This window comes from Gekko japonicus, unplaced genomic scaffold (assembly GCF_001447785.1).
Source record: "Gekko japonicus isolate JY-2015 unplaced genomic scaffold, Gekko_japonicus_V1.1 scaffold2566, whole genome shotgun sequence".
NCBI classification, from domain to species: domain Eukaryota; kingdom Metazoa; phylum Chordata; class Lepidosauria; order Squamata; family Gekkonidae; genus Gekko; species Gekko japonicus.
In genome coordinates, this window is record NW_015174350.1 from 237089 (window position 1) to 249570 (window position 12482).

Below are 12482 nucleotides of genomic sequence, written 5' to 3' on the forward strand. Positions count from 1 at the left end.
TCTTCTTCTTCTTCTTCTTCTTCTTCTTCTTCTTCTTCTTCTTCTTCTTCTTCTTCTTCTTCTTCTTCTTCTTCTTCTTCTTCTTCTTCTTCTACCTCACAGGGTGTCTGCTGTGGGGAGGGGAAAGGAAAGGAGTTTGTAAGCCGCTCTGAGACTCCTCTGGGTAGTGAAGGGCGGGGTATAAATCCAATCTCCTCCTCCTCCTCCTCCTCCTCCTCTTCTTCTTCTTCTGTTTGAAGGAGGGGAAGGACATTGGAATGCAATTGTATCCAATATCTGAAGAGCTTCACATTCAAGGCCTGAACTCTAGCAGCGATACCTCTGAGACTCTCAAAATCCCCCAGAATATTCCAGAATCCAAAGCACGGAGCACAAGAGAGAGAACTTGGACCCTGTGGCATATGTCAAACAGGGGTTCCCCCCAGGCCCACTTTGGGGACCCATCAGCCGGATAGGTCCGGAACCACCACGGGATGCTGCCCCCAGTTACCATCTTGCCTACTTGCCAGAGAAGGATACCACTGTCTATGGTATTGATAGAGAGTCAGCAGGGACGCTCTGCACGCCCTCTTTCCCAGAACAGATCTCCCCTCATGCCACTGAAGCAGTTGCAACTCCAAAAACACGCCTGAAACTTGGATAAGGAAGGGAACTACTACATCCAGATGTTTAAACCTAGGGACTTGATGCCTCGTCTCTCTTTATTAGATGTTTTTCTCTCCTATAAATGGGAGGTTTCTACACTTCTCATAGACAAAAGAACTCAGACGCATTCTTACAATAACCAAAAAGCTGTTATTTTGGCACACCACCAGTCGAAGATGCACCATTTACGAGGGCTCCCTGAAGAGGTGAGGGGGAGCCCCTCCTTGGAGATCTTCCGGAGGCACTGCAACTGTTGTTCCTCAAGTTGTCTTCTGTGCAGGCAACACATTCCCTCCCTCCTGCCCCACTGCGAGTGAGTTGTGTGTTACTTTTGGGCTTGCAGCAGCTCAGGAGACCTGAGCCTTTGAGTGGGGAGAAACGTTCGCTAGTGCGGAGGGGATCCCCCGAAGTTCTATTCGGTCACAGAACTTGCTAGAAAAGTCCTCTGGTGGCCGGCCTGTGCAAACGCAGTCCCGATGTGTGCCTGCAGAGAAGACCAAAAATGAAGCTCCGTTGCCGCTCTGACCTTTACAGCAGCAATGCGAGCGATGTATGCCACTGATTCTCTCCCTGTGGAAGGAGCCGTTGTGCACTTTCCAGGATAGGCCCTTCCAGCTGCTGTTGCCTTATAAAACATCATAAGCCACTAGGTGTTGGGGGGGGGGTACAGATAAACTCCATACCCATTGTTTTAAAGGGCATCTTATGTTTCTACTTAAAACAGGTGCCCCATGGGTCAAAGTCTTTGACATGCTAATAGAATTTCACCCACCCTCAAGATTCCCTTCATCTTCTTCTTTGCTGGACAGCCCTTTCTCTTTCTTCTCTTTCTTCTCACCACCTACCAACGAAAGGATGCTACAAATCGCAGGTAAGCGGGGGAGCAGTGTGATGCTGTTTTGAAGGATAACCTTTCTGAAGTTGGCATTAGCAAACTTTAACAGTTCTGGGGTCCAAATTAGGGTTTTTGCTTCTAAAACTCTGCCTCTGTTTGGGACAATGTGTGTCTGTGAACAGCTCTTTTCTGTAATAAATGCCCATAAATCAAAAGTACATTCTCAAGTAACAGATATACACCTAAACAGCATACTCAAAATTACTACAGCACAAGCACTGACTCCAGATTTTGATGCAATAATTCAGAGCAAGAGGTGACAGTTATCAAACACTATTTTTTTAAATTTAATTTTTATTAACATTTTTTATATTACTCAAACACACACACACACAAATACAATCCATAACAACTAAAGATGAACTTTAACAATATAAACTAGGTGGTTGTCTCAACACAATATTATTTGTCTTTAGTTATCACAGGTTCCTGTGTAAGTGTAACCAAGAAGAAGTATATATAACTAACAGATAAATCTCTTCCTATAATCCAGGTAAACATTACAAACAAGTAAGCATTTCCTTATATTTGACAGGCATTTGACATAAAGGTGATGAGTGTGTATTGTGGCTAAAATCCAGAAACGGTGCCCATTTGGCAGGCGGGTTTGTAGTAAGTCCTTGTTCTTTAATCCATTTTATGGAATCCGATATTTTGTCCCTTGTCAATAGGTCCCATAATTTTGTGAACCATCTTCCACTGGATATAGGGTTGGCATCCTTCCAGCTAGATGCTATTAGAGTCTTGGCTGCTGAAAGCATAGTGGAGATTAGTTCTTGTCGTATTTTGGGTATTGTATTGTCCGTCCAGAGATCCAACAAAATTAATTCTGGGGTTTCCGTAATCTCATAACCCGTTATATCCTTAACATACATAATTATTTTTCCCCAGAATTCTTTTACTATGCGACAATCCCACCAACAATGTAAAAAGGATCCACGTTCGCCACATTTCCTCCAACAAAGTGGTGAGTAAGTAGGGGAAATATGGTGTACTTTGCTCGGGATAGTGTACCATCTCATCATCAATTTAAATGCCTGCAATCTTATAGGAATAGATCTAGATGTGAGGGATGGCGAAGCCCAAATCTTTTTCCAATCACTTTCAGTTATGGAATTGTTGTAGTCTGCTTGCCAACTTATTTGATATTGCGATGGTTGGGTCGGAATCGATTCCACTAAAATTTTATACAAGGATGAGATAATACTTCTGAGTTGCAATTGAGTAGTTTTTAAACACCGTTCGAAGGTTGTAAGGGGGCGACATAGTCCTGTACAATAATAATCTGAGCGATTAAAGAGAGTGAAGTTGGTGGTATTCCAACCATGGTATGTGACATGAGTATTTCTGTTCCAGGTATTCCCTATGTGCTAAATTGGGCCCTTGTTGTATGTCAACAAAGCGAGTGAGGTTGTTGTGCTTCCAGACTTCAAAAGTACCTGGTAAGTATGCCGGAGCGAACCATGATTGTTCTATAAACGTAGTCATTGGGGAAGGTGGGGGTGCTAGTATTTTTTTCCCTTTTATCCCAGATTTTAAAAATAGTATTTAGGAATTGATTTTGGATAATATCTTTAGGCCTATGTGAAGGAAGTTCCCACAAAAGACTTTGAAATTTATGGTCTCTCACATACATACTTTCAACGTGTTTCCAATCACTATTAAAGTTATTACTATATGTTTTTAAAAGACCCACCAGAACAACTGCTTCGTGATAGAGAACCAAATCTGGTAATGCTAGTCCACTGTTATAGATGGGTTTTTCCAATGTATTGTAGCCAGGGCTATTTTTGGGCAGGAACGCACACGAACGGAGTTCTGGCTGGCTCCTGAGTTGGCCACACCCAGCAGGAACTCATTAGCATAATAGGCCACACCTAACAGCAGAAACTCATTAGGACTGGCTACATTAGGGGTGTGTGGCCTAACATGCAAAGGAGTTCCTGCTATTAAAAAGCCCTCAGTTTTGACAACAAACAAGGTAAACAGAATAAGAAGCAAAAGATGAGTGTGTCTGGATGACCACACTTCTGCGAACATGGGGTGTGTGGCCTAATATGCTAATGAGCTGTGCTGTCAGGGGTGTGTCCTAATAAGCAAATGCATTTCTGCTGTTGGGTGTGGCCTATTATGCTAATAAGTTCCTGCTGGGCTTTTTCTACAAAAAAAGCCCTGATTGTAGCTAATCCTAGGTTTGGTGAATTCCAGATGAATGTTGAGATGGCTTTCTGCCAATCTTTGAAATATGCCTTAGGGATGTCAATAGGGATTGTTCGCATTAAATATAAAATTTTGGGGAAGAAAAAAGTTTTTAAAATCTGTAATTTTTCCATCCAGGAGGACATTGCTGAGGGTTGTTTCCAATGTGGTTCTTCTATTAGGTGTTTGAAGGGGAGAAAATTAACCTTCAAGAGATCGTTTATGTTCAATGGGATTTTAATTCCCAAGTATGACCAATTTTTTTCTACCCAGGCATATTTAAAATGTGCTTTGATTATATATATAATCATTTTATTAAATTTTTTCAACTACATTTTTACAGTCATTAAACAGCAGGATTGTCAGTAACCAAGATGCAGTATTACATACATTTATCCTATATCTATAATGAAGAAAAACAATTCAAATTGTAACAACTCCTAACGTGTTATACAAGTTTTTAACAATTAAATTATTACAGTTTTACTTATCCCATAATAAGTCTTTGTATATCTGGTTTATCTATAATATTTATATTTGCAAAATTTGCATTTTTGAAAAAAATTCAATAAATGGTGTCCATTTTTTAACAATATCGGTTGATCGTCTTTGCGAGGTGGCGTAGTCTAGGTCGGCTGTAATTTTGTCAAAAACAAAATAATCCCAAGACTTATGAAGCCATTCCGAAGTCGTAGGTACATCAGTAGATTTCCACTTGGTCGCTAATAACGCCTTAGCAGCTGAAATCAAAGTTGCAATCAAATCTTGTTCTTGTCTGGACAGCTTGGAATGTGTTTTATCCCAAAGGTTAAACAAAATAATATTAGGAGAGTGTGGTAGATTATGTTTTGTTATTAGATTAATTTGTTTAATTATTTTTAACCAAAATTCTGCTACCAATGGGCAGGACCACCAAGCATGGAAATAATCACCAGGGTGATGGGGTATATCAATGTCTTTAAAGGATTCACTCGGAGGCCTGAAATTGAGCCAAAGCTCGCCAACAGTTTTTCTAACTCTGGCAGACTTTGTTCTGGTTTTGTAAGTGTCAGGGCCAAATCATCTGCAAATAGACTTAATTTTATCTGTTTAGAACCTATATCAATGCCATGAATTCTAGTATTATCTCGAACAGCCTGAGCAAAGGGTTCCATCGCCAAGGCAAACAACAAAGGGGGAAGGGGGCAGCCTTGTCTCGTGCCTCTTTCTAATTTAAATGTCTCAGAATCTGAATTATTAATCTGTAAAAACGCTAAGGGAGAATTGTATATTGCTAAACTGCTGTTTGGAATAGAGGGCCGAAGTTCAGGTAATTTAACAGGCTATGCAAATATTGGGGTTCTACAGTATCGAATGCTTTTTCAACGTCAACTGACAGGACAAAAGACGATTTGATATTGTTTTTAATGCTATAGTGGATGACGTTAAGAAGTTTTCTAGTGTTGTCTGAAATGTCCCTTCCGGGTATGAATCCAGTTTGGTCTGGGTTTATTTATTTATTTTATTCTTTGGATTTGTATCCCGCCCTCCCCTAAGGCTCAGGGCGGCTAACAAGGGCATAAGATGCCAGATTATAACAATAAAACAATATAAAATACAATAATACAGAGTACTACAGTAAATTAAAATTAGTAAGAATAAAATTGGTGCTCCATACTCACTCTGAATCATACAACCAAGGTGGCGTTCTAAAGATGTTATAACTGAACAACAACAGCAATATATGTCCCCACAACCCTGTCATCCGCTAGGGACGACCCGCACCCCCGATGATATCCACACCCACGGTGGTAGAGTGCGGCGAAGGAAAGGCGTTGATGGAATAAGGGCGGCGGCGGCTCCTACTCGAAAGCATGGCGGAAGAGCTCCGTTTTGCAGGCCCTGCGGAACTGCACCTATTCATTTATTCAATCTATTAGCTAAGGTTGCTGTCACAATTTTGTAATAATTATTCAGTAATGATATGGGACGGTATGAGCTTGGAACATGTGGATCCCTCCCTTTTTTCAAAAGAACAATAATTTTTGCCAAGTTCCACGTTGATGGCATTATTCCTGACTGAATAACTGTATTACATACCTCTACCAAATATGGGGCTATTAACTGGTTGTATTTCTTATAAAACTCAGCCGTAAAGCCATCGGTTCCCGGAGTCTTATTGTTCTTTAACTTCTTTATTGTATTTTGGATTTCTTCTAAAGAAATTGGCTGCTCTAGAAAATCCTTGTGGTGATCAGATAAAAGTTTTGGTAAAGGATATGTATTAAAAAACTTTTCTATGTGAATAGTTTAAGGTTTTGTGGAGGTATATAGTGTTTTATAGAACTCTACAAAACTATCTTTAATATTTTGTGTTCCAAATTTCAAGTTCCCCATTTTATCTCTTACAGTTGGTATCATGTTCTCTGTGGGTTTTTTGCGTATTTTCCAGGCTAAAAGCCACAGTGATTTCGGGCATGAGCGCCAATACTTTTGCTTAACATATAAAAGTTTTTGAATTTTGGAGGTTTCCAACGCTTCTAATTTTTTCCTTTCTAGTTGAAGTTTATGATATATCTTTTTTTGCAAGTTTTAAAAAAATCATTTTCTAATTTTTCAATATTGGCATTAATTGTTGCTCTTATCTTTTCTTTTTCTTTTCGATAGGTGACTGCTTGGACTATAATTTTGCCTCTAAGAACTGCTTTAAAAGTGTCCCGGGTTATATAATGGGAAGTACCACATGTTGAATTAATCTCAAAGTATTCTTTAATGTCATGATGTAATTTTTCAGCGATTGTTGGTAATAATAAAAGTGTATTATCTCACTTCCATACATGACTGCGTGGCTTCATTTCCCTATCCTGCATATAGCAAAATACTGGAGAATGGTCGGACCACAATTTGACCCCTATGTCTGCTGTAGGGAAAAGATTACTAATATTGGTAGACACCAAAATGGCATCTATACGGGTGTGCACATCGTGTTTTGCAGAGTAAAAAGTATAATCTCTCTCTTTTTCATGTCGCAACCTCCACAGGTCACTTAGTTGAAATTGTGATAATAGTGATGGTAGTTGAGAGTTGTATTCTGAGATGGGTTTATTGAGTGCAAGCGTCCCATTTTTTGGCCTAGACCTATCTAAAAAGTAATTTGCTATACAGTTGAAGTCTCCTCCAATGATATAAGGGTCCGTACTAAATTCCGATAATTTGGTAAAGGTATCTTTTAAAAATTCTATTTGACCTACATTTGGGGCATATAGAGATGCCAATGTCAATCTCTTTCCATTTAAGGTGCCTTTAAAAAAAATAAATTTACCTCTACAAACTTCCTCCACAAGATACCTGGCTCCTCCTCTAGATTTCGAGGAACCAGCTGCTAAATATTGTTGCGAAAAGTTCAGCTCCTTGTTGCAATAAAGCATTGCTCACCCGTTTTTTAAAAATTAAATTATTCAAGCCTCTGCAACTCACAGAGGTGAATTTGATCTGTTTACTAATCATCTAAGTGGTTGAGAAATTGAGCAATCTGGGGCCCGGAAAGAGGAGACATGCATTAAACATAGAACAAAAATATATAATACCATCTGGGCTGTGTATGAGTCAAGACGTCTTCCGGAAACCAAATCAAAGATCTTTGAAATCCACTGGAACCTCTGATTCTGCCAGTGCGAACTAGGAAATAAATCCCTGAGACTATTTAAAGAGATACATGAGTTAATCACCATAAACCAATATAACTGGAATGCACATGGAGCGAATAACATGGCTCCACAATCCCTTCCTAATAGGGATATTTAAGTAAGGTTACTTGAAGAAATAAAAATCAAAATATCAGTTACAGAATCTTATCACACCTAACTATGCGGTCTTAGTTACACAACAATTGGGCTAAGAATATTTATAGCCCCTCCTCCCTCCCCCTTTTTTTGAAAAATGGTATATGAAAAGATTAATAATATATAGCTTCCTATTACAATTGTAGAAAGAACTTTCAGTGCAGTAAGTATATCACTGCAAACAACAGGCAATTCAAAGAGCAAAGTATGCGGTATCAAACGAAAAATCCAGACTAAAACCTAGCTTTGCAATCAAGTTCATCTAGTGCGGCATTTTTTAGGTCTTTGCCAACTGAACGTGTTAGTGGGTTTTGCGGGTTGCTCTTCTTCTTGTGCTGCAATGTCCGGGAGATCTAGCTGTAGGGCTTTTAGTAGAATGAGACCAGAGTCCAGGTCGGTAGCGTATAAAGTATGATCCTGGAATACAACTTGCAATTTGTGGTAAGAAATCCATTTATATCTGATGTCGGCTTTTAACAGTGTTGTGGTGATGGGCTTAAGCAGGCGTCTTTTCAGTAAGGTTTCTTGTGATAAGTCCCGCATCACCAGTATTTTGCTTTCTTTATATAGAATGAATCCATTACATCTTGCCAGGGCCATTACTGCTTGTTTAGTACGCAAGCTAGTGAATCTCACTAATATGTCTCTCGGCCATGCTCTAGGTTGGCGTTGCATAAGGAGCCCCATTCTGTAAGCATAGTCCAATAACGGAGCAACCCCTGGGTCTGTTTGCAAAATGTTTGCAAGCCACGTGGCTATAAATACCGGGAGTTCTGTATTTTGTTCCTCTTTTTCCAGGAAGCCTCTAAATTTGAGGTTGTGGGCACGAAGTTGGTTATCCATTGCAATCAGTTTTTCTGTGGCCCAGTCCTCTCTCTCTAATAAAAACTTGGTGTACTCTTGTGCTGCAAGTCCCACTTCTAAGGCTGAGTCTGCAGTTCGCGCCACTTTGTCCAGTGATTCCTGGAAGTCAGCAAACTTATCAGCAAGTGGTTTAATGATATCAGCCGTGACTGCAGCCATTTTTTTCTCGAGTTGTTGTATTGTATTTATAAATTCCTCCCGTGTAAGTGCAACGCCTTCGGGAGGGAGATCGCCCGACCCGGCCACCATTTTGGGATTTGCCGTGTTTTAAGGCCCCGAAACTGCAGGGGCCCGGTGGGGCAAAAAGAAGGTAGACACCGACCTTGTTTTTACTCCAATGGTTGCTCCGGAGGATTTCGAAGATCTTCCAATGCCCGGTTGGTGAATTTGATGAGTTTTGGAGGCTATTTTTTGCTAGCAAGGGGAGGTTAAAGGAGGAGCTCTGTTTTTAGGCATCCATTAGCAAGCGCGCAACACCACGCCCCCCATCAAACACTATTAAATAAAGGAAATATTCTTAATGGTTTAAGGACGTTTGTATTTTGAGTTAAAAAACTAATATCGCTCATTGGGTTTGCCTGGGTGCTTTCTAAAGTTTATATCTCTGGAACCCGGCCTTTCACTTTATGGCACACATAACCCAGCCCAACAACGTGACACTTACATCAGATCTGGCTCTCGTAACAAATGAGGTTGACACCTCTGGGCTCAGCAGTTACATAGTTTCTCCTCGTGTGAGTTCTGAGAAGATTTTGAAGATGGCCACTCAAACTGAATATCTTCCCAACATTCTGAGCATTAAAAAAGCTTCTTGCCTCTGTGGGTTCTTAAATGCTTTCGAAGACCACTACTCTCAATGAATCTCTTCCCACACTCTGAGCATTCAAATGGTTTCTCCCTGTGTGGATTCTTTGATGCTGCTGAAGATTGTCACTTCGTCCGAATCTCTTCCCACACTCGGAGCACTCAAAGGGCTTATCCCCTGTATGAGTTCTTAGATGCTTTCGAAGAGCACTACTCTCAATGAATCCCTTCCCACACTCTGAGCACTCAAAACGCTTTTCCCCTGTGTGGGTTCTTAGATGCCGTTGAAGATGGCCACCATTACTGAACCTCTTCCCACACTCTGAGCATTCAAATGCCTTCTCCCCTGTGTGGGTTCTTTGGTGCAACTGAAGATTGTCACTCCGACTGAATCTCTTCCGACACTCGGAGCACTCAAAGGGCTTATCCCCTGTATGAGTTCTTAGATGCTTTTGAAGAGCACTACTCTCAATGAATCCCTTCCCACACTCTGAGCATTCAAATGGCTTCTCTCCTGTGTGGGTTCTTCGGTGTACCTGAAAACTACCACTATGACTGAATCTCTTCCCACACTCTGAGCATTCAAAAGGCTTTTCCCCAGTGTGGGTTCTTAGATGCTGTTGAAGATGGCCACTGTTCCTGAATCTCTTCCCACACTCTAAGCATTCAAACTCCTTCTCCCCTGTGTGGGTTCTTCGGTGCAGCTGAAGAGAGCTACTCTGACTGAATTTCTTCCCACACTCTGAGCATTGAAAAGGTTTCTCCCCACTATGGGTTCTCTGATGTATTTGAAGATTGCCTCTGTTCCTGAATCTCTTCCCACACTCTGAGCATTCAAACGCCTTCTCCCCTGTGTGGGTTCTTTGGTGCAGCTGAAGTGCGCCTCTCTGACTGAATCTCTTCCCACACTCCGAGCATTCAAAAGGTTTCTCCCCTGTGTGGGTTCTTTGATGTAGTTGAAGATTGCCTCTGTGCCTGAATCTCTTTCCACATTCTGAGCATACAAAAGGTTTCTCCCCTGTGTGGGTTCTTCGATGAAGGTGAAGACTACCACTGTTACTGAATCTCTTCCTACATTCTGAGCATTCAAATGGCTTCTCCCCAGTGTGGGTTCTTAGATGCTGTTGAAGATGGCCATGCTGACTGAATTTCTTCCCACACTCTAAGCATTCAAAAGGCTTCTCCCCTGTACGGGTTCTTTGGTGCAGCTGAAGATAGCCACTATGACTGAATCCCTTCCCACACTCTGAGCACTCATACGGTTTCTCTTCTGTATGAGTTCTTTGATGCTGCTGAAGATTGTCACTCCTATTGAATCTCTTGCCACACTCCGAACATTCAAAGGGCTTCTCCCCTGTGTGAGTATTCTCCCCTGTGTGGGTTCTTCGATGAAGGTGAAGACTACCACTGTTACTGAATCTCTTCCTACATTCTGAGCATTCAAATGGCTTCTCCCCAGTGTGGGTTCTTAGATGCTGTTGAAGATGGCCATGCTGACTGAATTTCTTCCCACACTCTAAGCATTCAAAAGGCTTCTCCCCTGTATGGCTTCTTAGATGCTGTTGAAGATGGCCATGCTGACTGAATTTCTTCCCACACTCTAAGCATTCAAAAGGCTTCTCCCCTGTATGGCTTCTTAGATGCTGTTGAAGATGGCCATGCTGACTGAATTTCTTCCCACACTCTAAGCATTCAAAAGGCTTCTCCCCTGTATGGCTTCTTAGATGCTGTTGAAGATGGCCATGCTGACTGAATTTCTTCCCACACTCTAAGCATTCAAAAGGCTTCTCCCCTGTATGGCTTCTTAGATGCTGTTGAAGATGGCCACTGTGACCAAATCCCTTCCCATACTGTAAGTATTCAAAAGGTTTCTCCCCACTGTGGATTCTTTGGTGCACAAGGAGCTGTGATCTGTATCTGAAGTACTTTCTGCACCAAAAGCATTTATATGCATTCATTATACTGTGCTTTGGAAAACATATATTACCCTCTCCTCTGTCAGAGAACACTAATCCAGTCTCTGAGCAAATAAATAACTTCTCTTCTGAGTGAATCCTTTGGTGTTGAACAAGGTCTGATTCCTCTGAGAACCTCTCGCCACGGTCTGAGGAACTATAAGGTTTCTTTCCTGAATGGATTCTTTGATTTCTAAGGAGCTCTGCTCTGGGAATCATGGTCTTTCCACCCTCCAGCTGTTGATAGGTGGTCTCTCCATTCTGCATTGGTAAATCGATATTATACTGGGATTGATCTGAGAAGTTCACTCCGCCCGCCAAGGACTTGTATGTTTCCTTCACCGTGTGAATTCCTTCTTGGAAATCCCCCCCTTGGCAAGGAATGGGTTTACCCCTCTTCTTGACCACGTGGCTTCTTTTCTGCCTCTTAGGTGCAACTTGGTTTCTGAAGTTTCCTCTCAAGTCTTCCTTCTTGGCTTCATCTGGCAAGAGAGGATGCTGCTCCTCATCCTCCTCATTCCTCTGATCATCCCCAGCTGGAATAAAGAAGGAGATTCTGTTAGAACCCGCGCAAGGAAGTCTGATCTGCACCTATATTTCCATCCGCACGCCAAATATTCCAGAGGCTTCCTCCTGCTGTACACAGAAGCATACAAGAATATACACTTTAGAAGTACATTGAGCCTCCTGCATGAGAGATGGTTTTGTTTGGACTCTGACCACTTCTATGGTTCCCCACCTGTGTGATTTTTTTTTTAATGTGTAGCAAGGGCCTTTTCCGACTAAAACTCTTTCCGCACTGCAAGCCATTATGTGGTTTCTCTCCTAAGGGAATTTGCATCAGAGACGTTCATTCTCTGACTGGAGGTCTTTGCAAAGGCCACACTTTCATTTTGCCTGGAGTGGATTCTCTGGTGAGGATGGAGGCCTCTGTTCCTTCTCTTTTTGACTGACCTTTCTTCTTGGACTGGGATTTCATGGAAGCCCCCTCCTCGGTGAGGAATGGGCTCCTCCCTCCTCTTACCTGTGCGGCTCCCCTCCTGCCCCTGGGGTCCATCTCCATCTCCGAAGGGTCCTTCGGCATCTTCATTCTTGGCTTTTCCCAAAGGGAACCCCTGGAATTCCCCAGCTGTCTCCTCTACGTCTGCTGCTGGAATAAAGAAAGAGGTTCAATCGTCACCCAGTCAAGAAGCCAAGGCACCAGCCAGGCAGTGCTCAGGAAGGGACATGCGTTTCTTTGATCAGTTCTTCTTTCCTCCCAAATTGAGAAGCTGGTCACCCACCTTATCCCTGCCGGGC

The 12482-nt window shown here is 41.9% G+C and overlaps 1 pseudogene; it reads right to left on the reverse strand.

Moving 5' to 3' along the window:
- Positions 1-12333, reverse strand: part of LOC107121396 — a 213791-nt pseudogene extending 201458 nt beyond the window's left edge.
- Between the last annotated feature and the right edge of the window lie 149 nt (positions 12334-12482).